Source organism: Sceloporus occidentalis, unplaced genomic scaffold (assembly GCF_023333645.1).
Source record: "Sceloporus occidentalis isolate IW3139 unplaced genomic scaffold, rSceOcc1.0.p SCAF_52, whole genome shotgun sequence".
Taxonomy (NCBI): Eukaryota; Metazoa; Chordata; class Lepidosauria; order Squamata; family Phrynosomatidae; genus Sceloporus; species Sceloporus occidentalis.
The window spans coordinates 3926302-3946114 of NW_028317032.1; positions in this window are offsets into that span (position 1 = coordinate 3926302).

A 19813-nucleotide genomic window follows, 5' to 3' on the forward strand; every position below is an offset into this window, starting at 1 on the left:
TAAAATAGTTAAAAATAACCTTGTGCCTTTAGACAATGTGTTATGTATTATTACAAAAAACAGATTGGATTTACAGCCTAAGAGGTATGAAGCAGGATGTTCTTTAAGTTGTTCTTATTGTTTATTTATCATACAATAATTTTGGCTAATGTAATTACATTTTTTTTTACATTTCGATCTACAAAAAAAGGAAAGCAATGTGGTACTTATATATTAAAGGAGTAGTAGGTAGCATATATAACTATAAAAGAAAGAATCAGAAAAAGATGAGAGCAAATACAAAGCTAAGCTTAAGGAGCCTTATTAGATGCACCAAAGCACTCACTGAGAAAACTACCCAATGACGAAACAAATGGAGGGAGTTATATAAATGAGAAAAGTTCAAGAAAATAAATTACAGTGTTTAAATCTAATTCTTAAAATAGTTGAATGAGTAAAGCAATTGCTTAGTGACAGGCAACCGAATTTGGAAGTTAATAGTGGATCGTTATGATGGTGGACCTTCAAAGGAAAAGCTTCTTACCCATACTTTTTAATATTTTTATTAGCCATGTTACAAATAGTCTTAATGGTAAGGTATGTCCCCAGCAGAGGATACAAAGATCTGCAACCGGGCAGACATTCTTGGTGTAATAAAATGAAATGGCTAATGATTTAAGTAAATTGGGAGAATGGTTGAGAGTATGGCAGATGCAGTTTAACGTTCATAAATGTAAAATAATGCACTTTGGAACGTAAAATTCCCATGGCAGAATATATAATTGGTTAGCACTGTTTTGTCAGTAACAAAAAAAGAGATGGTCTTGGGAATAATTAATTCTGAGGACTTTAATGGAATGTGATAAAGCATTGTATAGCTGGAGACATTAGTATCAGAAAGAGGCAAGGGATTGTTTATAGAATTGTGGTTAGACCTCACTTAAGTAGTGTGTACACTAGTGTGTCCAAGTGTGTATAGCGTGGAGGAGAGAATAGAGATTGGAGATGTGATGGAAGCATTTACATATAAACAATTTAGCTAAGTATAGATCAGAGGTTTATTTGAAAGGATGAAAAATGTCAGAACATCTTTAATAATTTTTACTTCGCTGAGGGGGTGGTAGATAAGGAAAACAGCCTCCCAACAAAAGTGGTATAGAGGCTAATATAGTGAGAAAATTTAAACATGCATGGGATAGGTATCTATGATGAAACCAAGGGCTGGTTAAAGTTACTACAGGAAAAATGGGCTCACTGGTTATTATGTTCTGTTGTCAAATTGTATGTTTCTAAATGTTTATATTTCCAGGTAAACCTAGCTATATGCATCTGTTTACTCAATGAAGGCTATTATTTATGTCTCTAAGGACAGTCACATTTTCCTCCCTCATTGTCTATACTTTTTTCTCTATATTAATTTGTTCTACTTTGTAGTTTGAACAATACAAGAAAAAAAGAGTTTGTTCTAAGAACTGTAATTTTGAAAGAAATATATTTAACTAGAGTGTTGAATTTGATGTCATTGTTTGAAACATTCCATGGTTTTCTATAATGATTCCAACAAGCTTCACTAAATGTGGACACTTAGGAACGGTTTAAATGAGCAGACCCTGTGATGTTTAAAATAAGTATTTGAATAGACAAACCATTAACAAACCAAAGGATTTAAATAATGGTCACAACTACTGAGGAGATACAAAATAGTGAGAAAAATACCAGATTAGGTACTTTTTTAAACCAGGGCCAAAAATGATTTGGACAAACTTTTTGTTTTGTGTTTGGTCATCGGTGTCACTGATGCTATATATGCTGCCTTAGGTACATTATTTAACAGTTATCAACATTAAACTGCAGCTGCCACGCTCCCTACTATTTCTCTAAATACTTACCTGAGCTAATGTCTAATGTGCAATATGTGATGACAAAGTATTATGACAAAAAATACACATTTTGATATTTTGGTGACAATATGTGGCTTGCATAAGTATGTGGAACACTATTTGTGGCATTTGTTACATGATTGCACTGTACTCTTCTTCTCAAGTTTTTTCTGACTATTCTCTTATGGCTCTTCATCTGCTGTTCAGCTTTGCCAATACCTCACCTGGCTCCTTACCCTTACCTATCCAGTCATCACAACACGGCACCCCTCTTTATCTCTGTACCGGCTTTTCTCGTCGTGTCTTAACAACCTTCAGGGTTTGAGTTGTGATTTACCTATTCTCAGGAATTCCCTCTTATGTCAGACGACCCTACACGCTGGAATCAAAGCATCCACACCCAAGCAACTGCTTAATGTCTCATTTGATTAGGTATACTTGACCATTTTTAAAAAAAAAATATGCCAACCCTTCTTTGGTAAAGAAGTTTTATGGTTTGTTATCCAGTGTACGTCAATATAAATTAAATTGTCTTTGGGATTGTCCTTGATATATGTTCTGGTTCATACGGGTTCAACAATATTTTGTTTCCTGAAGAGTCTTTCATAAGAATAAACTTCTTTACTGATCGAAATTATTTTTTCCAGCATTACATAAAGATCAGTTTGTTGTTTCACAATTCTTGAAACCTGCCTTAAGAAATGTAATTACCCATTGAAATGAAAAGGACAGCAAAGAAAGATGTTTACATTTTCTGTGCTAAAAATAAAGTTTAGAAATTTGTTTTTCACATTGCTGATCCTACATTTTTTAGTTCTACTCCCATAGTTCTATGTCCCTTATCCCACTGTGCTCAACATGTGATTCACTCTAAGGCTTCCTCAGGAGCTTTACTAAAACAGGGCTGGTTTAAAAAATAATGTTGGGATGAGTTTTAAATGCAATATGTGAAGGTGTATTTTATTTGGAAACAATCATCTTAAATGCATAGGACAAAAAAATAGGCATGTGTCATATATTCATTGAAAGTGATGTTTGTGAAAATGAATTGCTGAACAGAAAGCTCTGAAAGCACCAAAATTAAAGAAAGGGCCCCATGATCCAGCCTTGTTTCATCTCTGAAGCATGGCTCCCTCTTGGGAGAGCTGTGTGGTAGAGGGAGTAGGGATATCCCTTGGGTGACCCTAGGGGAAGTGAAACTAGGGGGTCCTGAGAATAGGCAGGAAAAGGTAGGCCCAGGAGAATAATATTTAAGGAGATTATTTGTTTTGAAATGCCTCCTTTTTCTGTAAAGGACAAAACAGCAGAGTGTCCCCCCATTTAATGTAGATGGCAATTAGCCATAAACTAAGAGTGGTTGTTCCCGGGGGTGTTATTGGACATAGTTGTGTTTTAAATGGTTTAAGCTGCGGTATGCCACATCTCAGGTATAGGACTATGCTGGTTTTAGTGTATGGTGTGGGTCCCAAAAGAAAGCTGGGTGGTAGTACTGATCCAAAAGAGGCATTGCCTGTTGTTATTGTGGGATTAGGCCAAAATAAAGGAGGGGATGGTGAGTGTGGGTTATTGTGTGGCACAGATCAAGAGGATGATGTAACAAAATGATACAATACATTACTTATTTTATATGACTATGCTAAGTACTTGTAGGGGCTAGAAATCTGAATTTGTAGGCATTAGGAAATTGACTTTTAACGCCATTCTTTTGATTTAAATTTACCAATAAAAAAAAAGTTAAAATAGACATTCACTCATATGGGTTACATATTCAAGGTTTAATGTTCCATAATGCCAACACGAGTCCTGGAACTCTGCTAGTGAGAAGGATGTGTATGAGGGCCTAATTTTCACGTGAAAAAGTGAATAATAATGAATGTAAATGTAAATATAAATATGAAGTACTTCCCAAATGACTGCAGCTACCGAAAAACACTCTTCCTCAGGGTGTAAAAATGTAAATCCCCAAACCATTGGGGCGCATGTACATAAGAGAAAAAAAATAAAAAAACAATAATAGTGCAATATGTTGAAACTAAATGTGTAATGTGTGACATGAAATTCACTCACAAACAAACTTGGTGAATCGGACCCATCAGAGAATTCAGATAAAATTTCTGTTTAATGGCTTCTTAAAAATCTGCATAATGAACAGGAATGGGTCCCATGGTCCTAGGACACCTGAGTATGCTAATAGAGCGCAGATTAGTTGAACAGGAAGTTGCACAGAGAGTTGCCGTAGCATGGCAGAGGTGGCACAAGCAGGTTGCTAAAGGGACAAAGGTTTTAGGAGCAGAGGCCTACCACGTCAATGTCTGGCTTAGCATATAGTGATAAGGGTTATGCTGCACTTCCGTCAATGTCTGGCTCAGTATACAGTGATAGGAGTTATGCTGTACCATATCTGTTCACTAAATGTTATATATTATTGTATTTATTGTTAAGTTAATCATTTATTTTTTAGATTTCTATTATTTTTTTTAGTTGATATAAAGTTTACAAATTTGTGACAAATATTCTTTTTTTGCGGTGGGGAGTGGGTGCCACATACTCTAGGTATGCCCTTAGACAGGTGACACTTCTACTGGTCAGACAGGTTCACAAGTGCTTTCTGACCAATTTTGAACCAACCTGAGGAGACAGGAACAAGTAGTCGCTTGTGACCCCTGCGACCCTTGTAGTTATGTCACTGGTTGCTACAGTTTAGTCTTAGAAATAAAATTTGTATTTCTGTACCAACCCTTTTGTGTTAGAATGGGCATAAACTAATAAGTAAAAATGCATTTTCTTTTGGAAAATAAAAAATTAAAAACCTTAAGTGTTGAAAACTTCCAGCTACTGCTTGAGATAACGCTCTATGTAGTATTTAGAGAGCCATTTCTGGGAAGCAGATTCTTCTCTTAAATGCCAGAACAGTTAATTACGTGGAATTGCAAATACAGTTTAAAACACTTACCAAGAAAATGTAGTGCAATCTCTATAGTCAAAAAGAATCAAACTACAGAAATAATAATTATTTGTCATACATTCATGTATAATCATTATTTTCCACGATAACCTTTAGAAGTGAAGAGCATATGCATCTGACTCTTGGATAAAATCTATTCTTTCTAGATGTCTAGTTTGAAATCAGTTTTTGGGTCTATTTACTAAGAGGTTGTGCCGTCAGTTGAATTAAGGGTTTACTCAATTGAACAGACTTGACTGAGGTCACATGCTCTAAAATGCTAACTTGTAAAACAACTTCCATATTATCTAATGTTTCTTAACCCCTTAAGGACAATAGGGGTTATTACTCGTAGTATATTGTGGGACAATGGTTCTTTTAACATTTTTCGGTGTTGCTGTTAAGCTGTGATTTTCTTCTTTCTCATTTCGTGCTCCCACACATATTATATATTGTTTTTTTCAGGACAAACAGGGCTTTCTTTAGATGCCATTATTTTTATCATATCATCCAATTTACTATAAAAAACAAGATAAAATATGGGGATTTTTTGTTAAAAAATGACTTTTTCTCACTTTTTAAACAAAAAACTTTTACTCATCTACAAAAACTAATGAAAAAACCTGCTAAATAGATTCTACTATTTGTCCTGAGTTTAGAAATACTCAATGTTTTTATGTTTTTTTTGCTTTTTTCTGTATGTTATGGGGCAATAAGTACCAGTAGCATTTTGCTATTTCAAAACCATTTTTTCCCCAAAGCTGGTCATTCTGCCCCATGTGCCATTTCGGGTATCTTTGAAGTCGGCCAATGAAATTTACCCCATCAAACCATATATTTTTAAAAACTAGACACCCCAAGGTATTTCAAATGCTGGTATTTTAACCCTTTCCATGCACTAATTCTACCACTAGCCTTTGTCAAACTTTATGGTAGTAAAATTTTTTTGTATTTTTTTCACACACGTTGTACTTCAGGTATAATTTTATCGCTCCTGGTATATGTCCGTGTCACACAACACCCCAATATGTGTTCAGTAACATCTTCTGAGAGCAGTGATACCCCACATGCATGGGTTTGTTGTGTTATTTGGGAGGTAAAAGGCCACCTTTGAGAGGTGTGTATTTTTTTGCCATTTAGACATACTTGGGACATCTTTGAAGCCGGCCAATTCGATTTACCCCATCAAATCATACATTTTTTGAAAGTAGGCACCCTATGGGCATTTATAATGCCAATATGTTAACTCTTTCCGTGTGGGAATATAGCACTAATTGTAGGACTTGTGCGTAAAAAACTTATACAGATATATCCATTTGCACTTTTTTCGTGACAGTAGGGAATTATTGTGACATGTAACCATATATATATATATATATATATATATATATATATAATTTTTTTATTTTTATTTTTACAATTTGTTTACTTTTTTTTTTTTTTTTTACTATACACTGAGGTTGTGTAGCCCCCTCTGACGCTACACAACCTCAGTGTATAGTTAAAAAACGTCATTGCCTCAATGGAGAGGCAGGCTGGAATGCCCCTCACCCGATTTGCATCGGGTTCGAGGGGGGGGTACGTGATTGACAGACCAGTGTCGTTTAACCGACCGATCGCCGTGATTCACTGTGAATCACGGGGATCGGGAGGTTGTGAAGCCCCCTCTGGAGCATTGCAGGCTTGCCTCAATGAAGAGGCAGCCTGGAATGACCCTCACCCGATTTGCATCGGGCTCGGGGGCGTGTTCACCGGTCTGTTGTTTCAACCACCGATCTCAGTGATCGGAAGGTTGGAAAAACATTTTTTTTTTGTTTGCCTGGACAGCCTCACTTGTGAGGCTTCCAGGAAAACCGCAGTGCCACCGATATCACCGGCAAATATCGCGACCACGTACATGTACGGGCATTGTCACTAACGCATTGCATCTTCACCCCGTACATGTACGTGGATTGTCGTTAAGGGGTTAAAATGTTGTGGCTGTCCAGGACCCCTATTAACCAAGTGGGGGATGTGCAATTGTCAACTAGTATTCATTCTAGGTAGTTTCATTGATGGCTATGGCTGTGAATGACGGGTCCAACAACCTGTGGGAGTTTTTTGTTTTTCAGTCTGGCCAATCAGCAATTGCAAGTTGAAGGGTCAAGCATTATATATATATATATATATATATATATATACACTGATCCCATTTGCCAGTAGCAGCAGTTACAGACTGATGATGGGGAGACAGCTTAGCTTAGCAGAAGCTGAGACTGATGCTCATTGCTCTTATACAACATTGCAAGATAATTAATAAAGTAATAATAGTTTGTTTTTACTGGTGTGGGTGGATTGGAGATGCCGTAGTGTACTACTGTAGTGTATGTATATAATTTATATACTACTTACAGGGACTCCATCACTCATGTTTTTCTAATTTGTTTTAGGGCAAAACCTCTAGCTTTAAATAAATATTTGTGACAAAACTAAGCATTTGACTATGCTTGTACAAAGTGTGTTTTAGTTTATTAACCCCTAAATGTTAAAAAAAGTCCATATATATATATATATAGAGCACAGTGCTCTATTACACTGCTCCTCTTTCACTGTCCTTAATTTGAGGAATCAGTTCTTATTATTTCTAATATGTGACTGTCTGCCAGTCCCTTTCCTGCTCTGCCCTGTTCAATGCCTCAATGCCCTTCCTTACTGTGGGGGATCAATTCTCTTTTTTTCTAATATAGGGGTATCAGTCTTGTGGGTGGATGTTTCTGTCTGCCAGTGCCTGCCCCTTGTCCTATTTTGCCTCTGCTGCTGCAGCTCAGTTTAGTTACTCAATGGGATAAATTTATTTCCGAAAATTAGTGAATCAGGGAAAACCAGTGTCCTGTACGGTGGGGCTACTTATGTGCCAGTGTCTACCCCCTCCCAGTGCCCTGCTACTACTGCCATATCATGGTCCTTACCCTGAGGACTCAATTTATCAAACTGGTCCATTTTTGGGAGAAATCGAGTCCCATAGCGTGCTGCTGGGTGTGTGCATCCATTGGTGCAGTGCTGGTGTTGCTGGTGGTCCTGCAATGCAAAACAGAGTCTGGATCTTTTCCTTAACCTTGAGATGGTGCTGCTGTACGTGAAAGCTGAGTCCACAAGGTGGTCCCTCTTTGGGCACGTCCACCAAATGTCTTCCTGATTTAAAAAATTTCCCCGAATTGTGTCTGAGCCGAACGGCAGGGAAACAAAGTTTGTTACTCAAAAACAAACACAGCAAAAAGTACACAAGTCTAACGAGGATACTTTTGTATTACAACACAGAATGTAATTATCTTTGACAGCTATAAGTATATGACTACATTTTTACATTATTGCATTGTTGCTTATTCTTAAAAAAAATAATCTCAGTAACCAAAAATCCTACTAGAAAATGTTTGCAAATTGCTTTGTGTATATTATATATAGATATATATTATATATATACATATTTCTTATTAGATTTCTCCATATCTGTTATGTAAATTTAAGAGTTCTGCATGTTTCTAAAAACCATGGGATATAAACATAAACGTACAGTGTCCCAAAAGTGTACTGTAGCTCTAGAAACTGCCTTTATAGAAAATTATCTGAAATTAATTTTATTCTACGATCAAACGCATTTATCTTTCTCCCTCTACAATACAGTTTCCGACCAATAAAATCCTGTGGGCACATGGCTTTTCGTATCACAGTTCTAAAAAGAGAAGTGTAGTATTCGTATAGAATGAGATGTACATTAAAATACGAAATGAAACATTTGGTATAGTCATATTTTAACAGCATTTGTGTTGCTATTTAATATTTTATTTTTTTAGAAATGTTGGTATGTGTAAGAAAATATTTTGGAACAATACATAAATATTAACATTAGCTAAAGCAACGTAGAATTTTTAAATGAATACTAATCAAAAAAGGTCAGTCTGTTTAGTTTTTGAAAGTGCTATATACATACCTGGGAACTTGTTGGCTCCGGTTACCCAGAGCCTACCCTTGCAGAAGACGGCCAGAACTGCCCGCTGGTGTCAATGGGTGTCCCTCTGGCGCCGCAGGCAGTCCCGCTGATGTTGCAGGCAATCCCGCTGACGTCGACAGGCATTCCCTGACATCCCTTCTAAAGAAGAATATTGTTAATATTAAATAAAGGAAAATAAAAATCTCAGCAAGATGGTGATGAGTGATGTCTCGTTGATTTTATTTGCACATTAGACAACTAGACAACTTGACTGCAGTTAGGAGTCCACTAAACTGTTGTGACATGACTTTGAAATTTCACAGTTTTATGTAACAAAATGTATATTCTCTATTGTTGATGAAGTAGGTAAGTTGTTCATATAAACAACTAGTAACACATTCAAGACATGAATAAAGTTTTTTCATACATAATGTTCTAAAAAATCGAAAACTTAAATTTTAAGACATTTCTGCAAAATATGTTTATACAACATTTTAACATTAAAAAACACACAACACAGTGCAGCTCACGATCAAGATAACGAGGTTAAATGAAACACCACTTATACCTCAAGTGGAATCAACATATGGAAAAATACTAAAACAATTGTATACCGACTGCTGGGGAGTATGAATGTAGAATAGTCCAGGAAAGAATTCAAAAGGGTTTGGGATGGGTAGCAAACAAAAGGGGTAAATCCAATAGGCAGTCCGGGTCAAAAAGGTAATAGGCTGGCAAAAGGGTAACTCCAATAATGTTTAAGGAACAAAGGGGATGGAGTGATGAGTCGAGATCCTCAGACCCTTCTCCTTTAAGCAAGGATAGGATATCTCAAACGGGACATGGGGAGAGGAGAGAGGAACCGAGATCCTTAGATGAATAAGGGAAAAAGGGCAGATGTACATAATATACAGACACACAAGTAAACAAAAAAGCAAGTTTTGGAGAGGAGTTCAACTCCAGGCAGACATCTTAAAGGGGCGGCCATGCCTGGCAGTTTTCAGGGCTGGGGCCGAATCCTGACAGTATCAGTATGTGTTAGACTTAGTTTTAAAGTCTTAAATTAGGGAAATACAACATCAGATGAACAACAACAACACAGGACATATTATACCTTGTCATGATTTATTCAACATAAATAAAGCCAAAATGGAGAAGCCATGTGTGGATAACTATGCCTTAGCCTTGGGTGGACGATCCGGAGGTATCATCCCCTCTGCCGCATAAAAGGGGGCCAACACCTCTGTTCAGGCTCCCTATAGCCTCATCCACGGGAGGAAGCATTATTGAAGATATATTATATAACCAGTGTTTATCAGAAGTATAATTAAACCTGGAAGATCTCAAAAACCGTGCACACGATGCCTTAAAAATAATTCAAACTTGTGTCTAATAAACATTCTTAACTTAGAAGTAAATTTATCACCAAATGTTATTTGGTGCATTATTTGGTACAGCTGCAACAAGTTTCTCAGTGGAGATGCAGACAAAATAATACATCGTCGGGGTATTTTTTTTATTTTACTTACCCAATTCTAGCTGCAACAGTCACATGAGCATTTTTGAGGAATGCGTACAATTTAAATGAAAAAGTAAAAAGTGAATACTAATTGCAGACACTGACAGAAAGGTTGTTATTTCAGAGAAAGGTAATTAAACATTCCTGTTGAGCTGACATCCCATGTTTTATCCAATTACACTCCATCAGCCTTCATTGATACACAAAGATTAAAACAAAATATTTTCAAACAACTGCTTTACAAAATAAAGGGATAAGATCCTCATTAGCAGAGAGAGTGCACATTCACTGTATTGCAATTAAAAAAGAGAATACAAATTAGAAAGCTAATGACTTATTTCCATGCTAAATAAACCAACGGAAAGATTAATCTTTGTTAACTACTTGTTTAATGTTACAGATAATAATTAGTCACCTCGCAGCTCCTTAACATGGATCAGCTTCTTTAAAAAACCCATTCTTGGTTTATTTTATGATTTTGGGGAAAAAACGAAACAAGAATCAACAAGTATTGTTACAAATTTCAACAGAAAAAATGTTTAAACTTTATTTCTGTTTTATATTCTCGTAGTGTTGAAATCCTCCAGTTCTTTTTCCTTAGGGAGCCATGGGAGACTATAATAGAACACTTTAAAAGTCTCCGGTGAAACTTTCCTCTATGAAGAATTGTCACATTTGTGACTTGTAACTGAGGAGATGTAGAATCAGAATCTGGGTTCTATTTATCAAACTTCACCAAGTTGTAAAGCCAGAAAAATAATATACCAAATTACATTATTTATATTTTTTCTCCCTGTTGTTATATTCTATTTTCTAGAACCATAATTCTTTGAGTGTAGGAGTGTATTTATCTGTTGACAAGTACATTATTATGGGTTATGCCTCATGTTAATTGAATTAAATAATACGTCTTCTGCATAGTGAACACATTTTTTCCTGAATTGTTTTAATATAAATTATTTAATATGAAATAACAGAATAGAGCTATAAATATTTGACAAATAATTGAAATAACGTAATGTGGAGTGTCATATTCAGCCGCGCTTATGTCATTAAGCAGCTGATACACAAATGGATCTGTCTTTTCCCCCCAAAATTCTTCATTTGGTAACAGATCAGCATACTTAATAAACACATGTAAGGGTATATTCAAGTGTCAGTAGCAATCTTTATTTCTTGTTCTACCTTGTATCACGACTGTGGTAGCAATATCAATATGTAAGCATAAAATAAATCACCCAGACAACTAGTTTTATTTAAAACGCTTATGGTTATATATGGCCGTATGCTGTCACCTCTACTCAACATGACGCTCTCAAATATTTTATGTCCCATTACTGTTAATGTTTCACAAAATCTACTTAGCATTACCATTACATTTACCTTGTCAGTAAAACCATTACTTTATATTCCCTGCTGCCTATACATATTATAACATCTCACACATTAAAATCGTACATGTCATGCTATTTACCTTTTGTGTAAATAGCACAGTGTATTATTATAGTTTAATATTTAATTATTATACTATAATACATTTATTAGGTAATGCAAGTACTCTAAAGGTACATGATCAATAAGTAATCAGGCTGCTATAGGCATAAATGATAATCCATCTATCGCCATCACTCGACTGAAAGCTCTCAGAGAGCTCTGAATCTTAAACTTACAGTCCTTTTTGCTTCGAGTTCACTAGGAGCACCACATACATACTGGAGGACCGATTGATTTTGAAAAGAAATATGGGTATGGTGTTTGGATACCCTTTTTCACTTTCTATTTTAATTTTATATATATATATATAGATATATATATATCAGGGATCTGACAATGCCCCCTAACATATCATGATGACATCACTGTTTCCCCCTCTTTAGCCAGATATGAGAGCAATCCTTGTAACCAGCTCATTGAGCAGCAGAATACTGGGTTGCCTGACTGCCCAAGAGGTTGATCACCCAAGTTTTGGGTTTTTTTGACAGGGGACTGTTGCCCCCGCGGACCCGCCATAGCCTACGGCAGAATAAGCCACTGTATATTATTATGTCCTAAGGTTGCATGAGCTGCATTCCTTAGTGTGTAAGTTGATTCAGCCAGCTTTTCAAGGAGGACTAAGGAAAAGGAAGGGCTTGACCAAATATGTTTGCTGATTTAGCCCCATTATCAGTGTACAGTTACAGAGTAAGCTGCTGCCTAGAGCCCCCAGTGGTGCGAGCCCAACCAGAGAATATGGGAAAAGGAAACATCGATTCCTCATATAACTATATCCCTAACTGCATGTGTTAGTTTATGATATTTTATTCATAACTGATTCTGATGATGCCCCTCCAATCTTTTTTTTGCACTGGACCCTTAAAAACATAAAGCTGTCCCTGACCATATCCCGGTAAATTCAGCTTTACTGAGGTAAAATAGTTCCACTTTAAAAGCCTACATGTATTCAAATTAGACTGATACAAATAATAATAATAATAATAATAATAATAAAAAGTTAACATTTTAATAAAATGAATTTGCTGAAAGTTACTTAGGTACCGCTTCAAATTGCTCAATAACATTGAAGGTATTGTTTATGCTATCCAATTGCAAGGGCACCCTCCTTATGTGCTTATGTGAAGAAAGTTACCTTGAGTTCTAGTTCTCAGGATCTGACTATTCCTCTACATTAAATTATCTCCCATATTGTTCAGTTGCAGGGCTTATATTTCCGAACATACTCTGTAAAGGTGCGTTAAGGAGAAGTGAGAGAACTTAATGATAGGAAATGAATTAGATATAGCCAACCCTGTCATGTGATGCCACCCTAGTTCCCGTAAGGCAAACTTTTATACTAAATCTCTAAGACAATTAAACTGATAAACAAACAAAATATACAAGCTACAGTAATTTATGTACTAAGCACAATGGCAAATGTGGTGTCGACGACAGCTCAGCTGTTTGCCACAGGAAAAAAAATAGGTGTCTTTAAGAAAATATTGGTTTAGCACTCAAAACGTTTTGACAGATGTAGATCTAATTAGATAAGCCTAGTGGCCATATGCGCATATTAAATTTCTATATTATTTTATTAGAGTATCCAGTTTAATATCTATAAGAATTTTAAATTCATCTTGGCTAAAGATGCCCTGAAGACCAGAAAGTGCGAACTCAATTTTTAAGCAGTTCTTGATCTTGTTGCCTTCTGCTTCTCAAATAAATTCATATTTGGAATATACATCATTCATCTTGTGTGACTAATAGAATATATAGTCTACCAATATATCATTTTGTCACCCTTTTCTGCAGCTCCCCGTGTTTAGTAATTTATAGCAAAGCACACATTTGCAAATGGATCTCTGTCTGTCGGCTGTCTGCTTAATGTTCATTCTGCGAAGAATCTTTTTAATAACTAATGTTTTTTACTATAGTTTTTCACTGCGGTAGAATTAATCACAGAAAATATCACATTATTATTGTTGGCTGAATAAAAAAAAACAAAAAAAAAAAAAAACACCACACCAAAGCTTGAGTAATATTTGGACTGGAACAAAATACAAGGCAAATGTTGATAAATCGCTTCTGCAATTTTAGGTTTATTTCTACACTACTGTGAAGTAGATTTTAATAAGGTATATTTCCTAGAAATAAATTTATTAAGAGAGTTTTGTACAGTTAACTATGACTTTTTATTATAAACTATTATGTATATGTTTAGGATAATTACCAAAATCATGAGATTATGTTTGATCACTATATGATGCAAGGTCTTTTAAGAATTTAAAGGTCATTTTGTAAAAAAACTGTGATAAACAATGCTTGGTAGGTAATGGTGTAGGAGAATTTACTTACTATTCTTAACATAGACCTTTCTTTTAAGAATATTTTCTGGAAGGTTTCTAGCGAAATAACAAGCATGATTACCCAGTTTTTTTTCTATTGGGTTCTAGGCCTATCCTGAATAATATTACGTCCCATGAGATAACGTAAAGAACTGTAAATATCTGATGTTCTAGTGGTAATGACCTAAGGCGACAGGGATGTTAGCATACCCTTATAAAGTAAGAAAACAGCAACATTTTGCAAATAGTTTTATTTTTTGGCAAGTTTTATGCAGTGAGGTCCATAGAAAACTAAGAAGAATATTCAAAGTTTTGATCTTCCCCAAAAAGAACTTGCAAAAAATATATATTCAGTTGCAGAAGATGAACTAATTTGTAAATATTACAAAGAATTCATTAAATTTAAAAAAAATCAGATCTATTGGTATAGGAGTTTGGTGATGAAAGGTAAGATGGAGGACCAGGCGCACCTTTGTCAAATTACAAGAGCTGGCCTGGTATGGAGTCTCCCCCAGTCTACCACCAGATTGATTTGGTTTCCCACTCTTCTTGACTATCATTGTTCTTAGCCACAGAAACTGAGCTACGTAGGACGAAGGCTTGTGAGCAGAAATATTGCTTGCCCAATGGTATGGTGGTCCAATGAAGTAGCTCCTTGAAAACTAGCAGATTAGAAGGTTTTTTTTGACATTGTAGACTAGATTACATAGGAATATTTTCTTTACCTATGTAAAGTAGTACTTTTCCTGTAAATCAAATGAGTTGTTCTTTTAAATAATTAGGTTACCTTGGTATTAAATTATTTGCAATATTTGGCATCTGTATCACTTATAAAAATGACTTATAAAATGACAGTGAATTAATAATGAACTTTAGAGATTTGATTTTTCTTATACAAGATCTCTACTTGCAGCATTAAAATAAATCGGTGGTGGTTGTATTTTACAAGAACATTTTAAGGTACGCTGCTTTTTGTTGTTTTGCTTACCTAGTGAAAACAATAATATTATGTATGTTATGTACGTTTGTAGAATACATAAGGCAATTTGAGAGTAAGTTATCACCAACATTTCATTAAACTAAAAATCACATTTACACATTAATCTGATACATAAATCAGATTATTATATATAATTAAAATGAAAACTTTACAGGGACACAGAAGTGGTCGGTCAAGAAGGTAGGGATATATTCTGAGAGAGCGTGAAAGTGAGTGAATGAGAGTGTGAGAATGTGAATCAGTATGTGAGTAAAAGAACCAAAAAAATTCAAACGAAAATTCTGAGCTCTCTGCTTTCCGTTTGTTTTGTTCGGGGTTCCTCATCTTTTTTAGGGATTCATACAAATTCATGAAAGTGGCAAATTTTGTTTAAAATTGCAATTTGTACGAATCCAAATGCAGTCTACTGTACAAGAGAAATTTTTTTGCACTGGATGTAAATTATAGCATTTTTAACAGTATCAATCAGCAGTTGATGATTGGAAATGGCATATTTAATCTGAAAGTCCAACATGATAAGGGTATCACTGTAAACTGGAATAGTCCACAGAGATATTAAACATTTCCTAAAAACAGGCCCACTTAAAACATACAGAACATTGAATGAAAGATTGTTTTTCTTAATTATACAGTCAATGCAGTGTGGAAGTGATGGCCTCAAGTAACTGATTCTAGAGTTCTGATTTTCATCACAAGCTACATGAACAACCATCACATAAGCATTTTTATCACAAGACATCTTCGTTTCCTGAAATTACATGAGAGTCATGCTATGTACAGTATATCAGGGTCGTACTGCACCGCATCGCCACACAGTGCATTACAACACCACACAGCTCCATTATAGTAATGAGACTTAAAGATCACACAATGCAGCAGACAGAACGTTCGCAAAAGGGGAGTGAATGAAGGTGTAAATGAGTGTGAAAAAGCATGTGAGAGTGAATGAGAGTGACTGACAATAAATTGGAAAGGTAGGAAACTAATGGACACATTAGAATCTACTGCTATTGGGCTTTAACTTTGTGTTTTTTTGTGTTAGACTCTGTGTAATAATTTTTGGATGGTCCTTTCCCTGGCCCAAGATGAGAATTCAAAAGCATTATTAGAATATACAGGATGGCCCTTAAAAGGTAAGCGATCTGAGAAATCTGTGTCTTCCACAATACACATATTCTAAGATGACACTCAACGGCTAGGATGTTAGCCCCATTGCCTCATCATATTTGGGACTGGTGGCAGGTAAACTATTTTGTTTTATTTTTACTGGACACTTCCCTGAGACTATAAAATAAATACAGTATGCACAGCTGGTTAGTGGCAATTGGCAATGACCTATTGGAAACATATGGCAATTTTTAAATAAAGATTACTCTCACAGTGAGCTCTACTGTGTCATTTATTTTGCATCTGTCAATTTTGGCTCTCCCTGCTTAATCAATAGCATTAACCTTTAGAGAAAGTGAAAAAAAAAACCTGCCAAATATTTTCTGTATGTTGCTGGAATTTTTGTTCTACACGGAAATGCACAGCACATAAAAAATCAACAGCACCTGACAAACCATATGAATAATAATAAATAAATGAAGAGTGTTAAGACTATTAGTCTTTTGTTAGAATGGAAATCCCCTTCAGCAGATAAACGTTATATATTTTAAGAGCTTTGTTTAGAAAGCATCAGCATTTTCAAATAAATAAAAAAAATACCAAACAAATGGGTGCATAACATATTATGTGAGTAATAGAAAAGAAGCATAAGGGACATAAAGAAGAATAAAAGGACAAACACAATTACAAGTGTCATTTGGTCGGTTTATTTGTTTTTCAAAATTTTTTACAAATACTATTTATTAGACTTGTGCTTTCGGATGCGTATAACTTGTTTTTTTCAACAGAAATTGACATTCTGACAAATGTCCGAAAAACAAGACGATCCCCGTTGCAACTAACGAAAACTTATTGCAAAACTGCAGAAATGTCATAAAATTTGTTTGTTCGTTTGCCAGCTATAGCTGAGTCATACAGGGTTAAACAAGGTATGATTAGCATTCTTGGCAGCATTCCCAGAAACTGTGTTTACAGTTGAAAGTGGGTACTGTACATGCTTAAGCATTCAGAGCTTAAGAAATCTAACAGGTAATGCTTATTAAGTATTAGCAAAGCAAACTCCACAGGAAACAATCAGCCTACCTACAGCAAAAGAAAGAAAAAGTCTATAGTTAACCATTGCAAAGCCAGAGACAGCTATACTGGAAAAATCCTATCTCAGATCACTCTAAAATTAAACTTTTAATAATAACTTTAGAAATCCCAACCACAGCACCAATTTATATTAGAGAGGTGCAAATATGAGCTTGGGCTATAATTTCTATGGCACAAGAGAACAACTGTCCCATTCACTGCAGTGCCCCTGTGTCTCCTTCCTCTACATGGTCCGGAGCAGACTTCTGACCCTGGTCCAAGTGCCAAGTCCCATAATTAGGTATCTGAGCCTCCCTGTACGCTACAGAGTTTTTCTTTGGAGAGGTATTGGGAATTTGAATTTGAGCTGAATACTTCAACTCCCTAACGTCACTTGCATTATGTGAGACCAGTACCAATGAACTTCTCCTGCAAAAAAGGCTGTGCTGGCCCTACATAAGTAATTGAAGATCAACTTATTGTTTAATCATGCAAGTGTTTACATTCACAAATAAAACTCATAAATTCACTAAAGCCAACTTGTATTTACATTACATTAACATGTCTGATGTGATACATTGACAATACAGCCATCACGTTTATGTGGTCCATTTTCCAAGTGCATTGGTTGATTCCGCAGATTCCCTTCAAATGCATTTGCATGCAAGCAATGTTCAAACACCTTGTATTGTGAACTAACACCAATTGTGTTATTTCCTTAACAAAAGAGGTTGTCAGCTCAAAACTTATGAGGACAAGTCAAATTTTTGCCAGTTGCTAAGGTAACTATTTTTTTCCTTACAATAGCAGATTATACCGACTGAAGGAACACATACAAATGGGCATGTAATGATTTACTGATTTATAGAGAAGATGATGCTTACCTGCTGAACCTCATGGCAAGAGATTCAAATGCCCAATAAAATTACACTTAAACTATTAAACTTATATTACCATAGTGACACTGGCAGATCATAACATTATCGAAAAATACACTAATTAAGTGAACATAACTCCTACAAATTCGAGATTTGACATGATATGATATGTCATCCTCCTCAGTATTGTGACCACTAGACTTGTGCATTCGTCTTTCGGGCGAACATGAAAACGAACACGAAGAGTGCGTTTTCGTGTTCGTTCCGAAGACATGAAGAAGAGAAGACAGTGCTGGTAAAACGTAGGCGAAGACGAAGACTCACACACGAAGAATCTTCGCCTTTGTCTACTATTCTCCCCGGTCCCTTCCCCATCTAACTTACCTTATCTTCACAGCATCGCGGGAGTTGACTGAAGTGGAAATCCGCAGGTTCGTCGTCAGGGGTTACAGGGCAGTGTGAGTGAGCCTATTGGTCACCTGCAGGGTCTTCCTCTGGCATCAACCAATTGGTTGATGCCAGAGGAAGACCCTGCAGGTGACCAATAGGGCTCACTCGCGCGGCCTTTTTAACCCCTGCGATGCTGCGTTGGATAACGGGAGCAGAAATCCGTAGGGTAAAGGGCTGTGCAAGCGACCAATAGGCTCACTCGCACGGCCCCTTACCACTAGTTGCTAGGCAGAAAAAAAAAATAAAGCAACCTGGGACCCTGCTGCAACAGTTAAAAGTCCGTGCCAGCGACCAACAAAGTCGCTGGTACTGACATTTAACTGACACAGCAGGGACACCAGTGGTCTCCCCACTGTGTCAGTTAAATGTCAGTGCCAGCGACCAACAAAGTCGCCGGTACGGACATTTAACTTAGCATAAATAACTTACCATAACTTCGGACACAATGCTGCCCTCTGTTGGTTTTACATTAAGTAGCATATGCTTGAAATCCAAAGTTATTATGCTACCCAATGTAAAACCAACAGAGGGCAGCATTCTGTCCGAAGATATATTAGCCATATGTGGCAGTGTGTTCATTTTCATCTATTAATTATTTAAATAAAAGATATCCCCATGATCTGCTGGTCTCCCCGCTGCAAGAGTTAAATGTCCGCACTCGCGGACATTAATTCTGTCGAACTTGCAAACTCTTTTTTCTATTTATTTTGGGGTTTTTTTATATTAAACTGTTAGACGAAAGCATCATGGGAATGTATTTTATTTGAATAAATGCAAATGAGCTCACTGCCACAGATGGCTAATATATGTTCGGACAGAATGCTGCCCTCTGTTGGTTTTACATTAAGTAGCATAATAACTGGATTTCTTTCAAGCATATGGAACAATGCTACTTAATGTAAAACCAACAGAGGGCAGCATTCTGTCCGAACATATATTAGCCATATGTGGAAGTGTGCTCATTTGCATTTATTAAAATAAAATATATTCCCATGATCCTTTCGTGTAATGGTTTAATACAAAAAAAACCCCAAATAAATAGAAAAAAAGAGTTTACAAGCTCGACAGAATTAATGTCTCCGAGTGCGGACATTTAACTGTTGCAGCGGGGAGACCAGCGGATCATGGGACTATATTTTATTTAAATAATTAATAAATGAAAATGAACACACTGCCACATATGGCTAATATATCTTC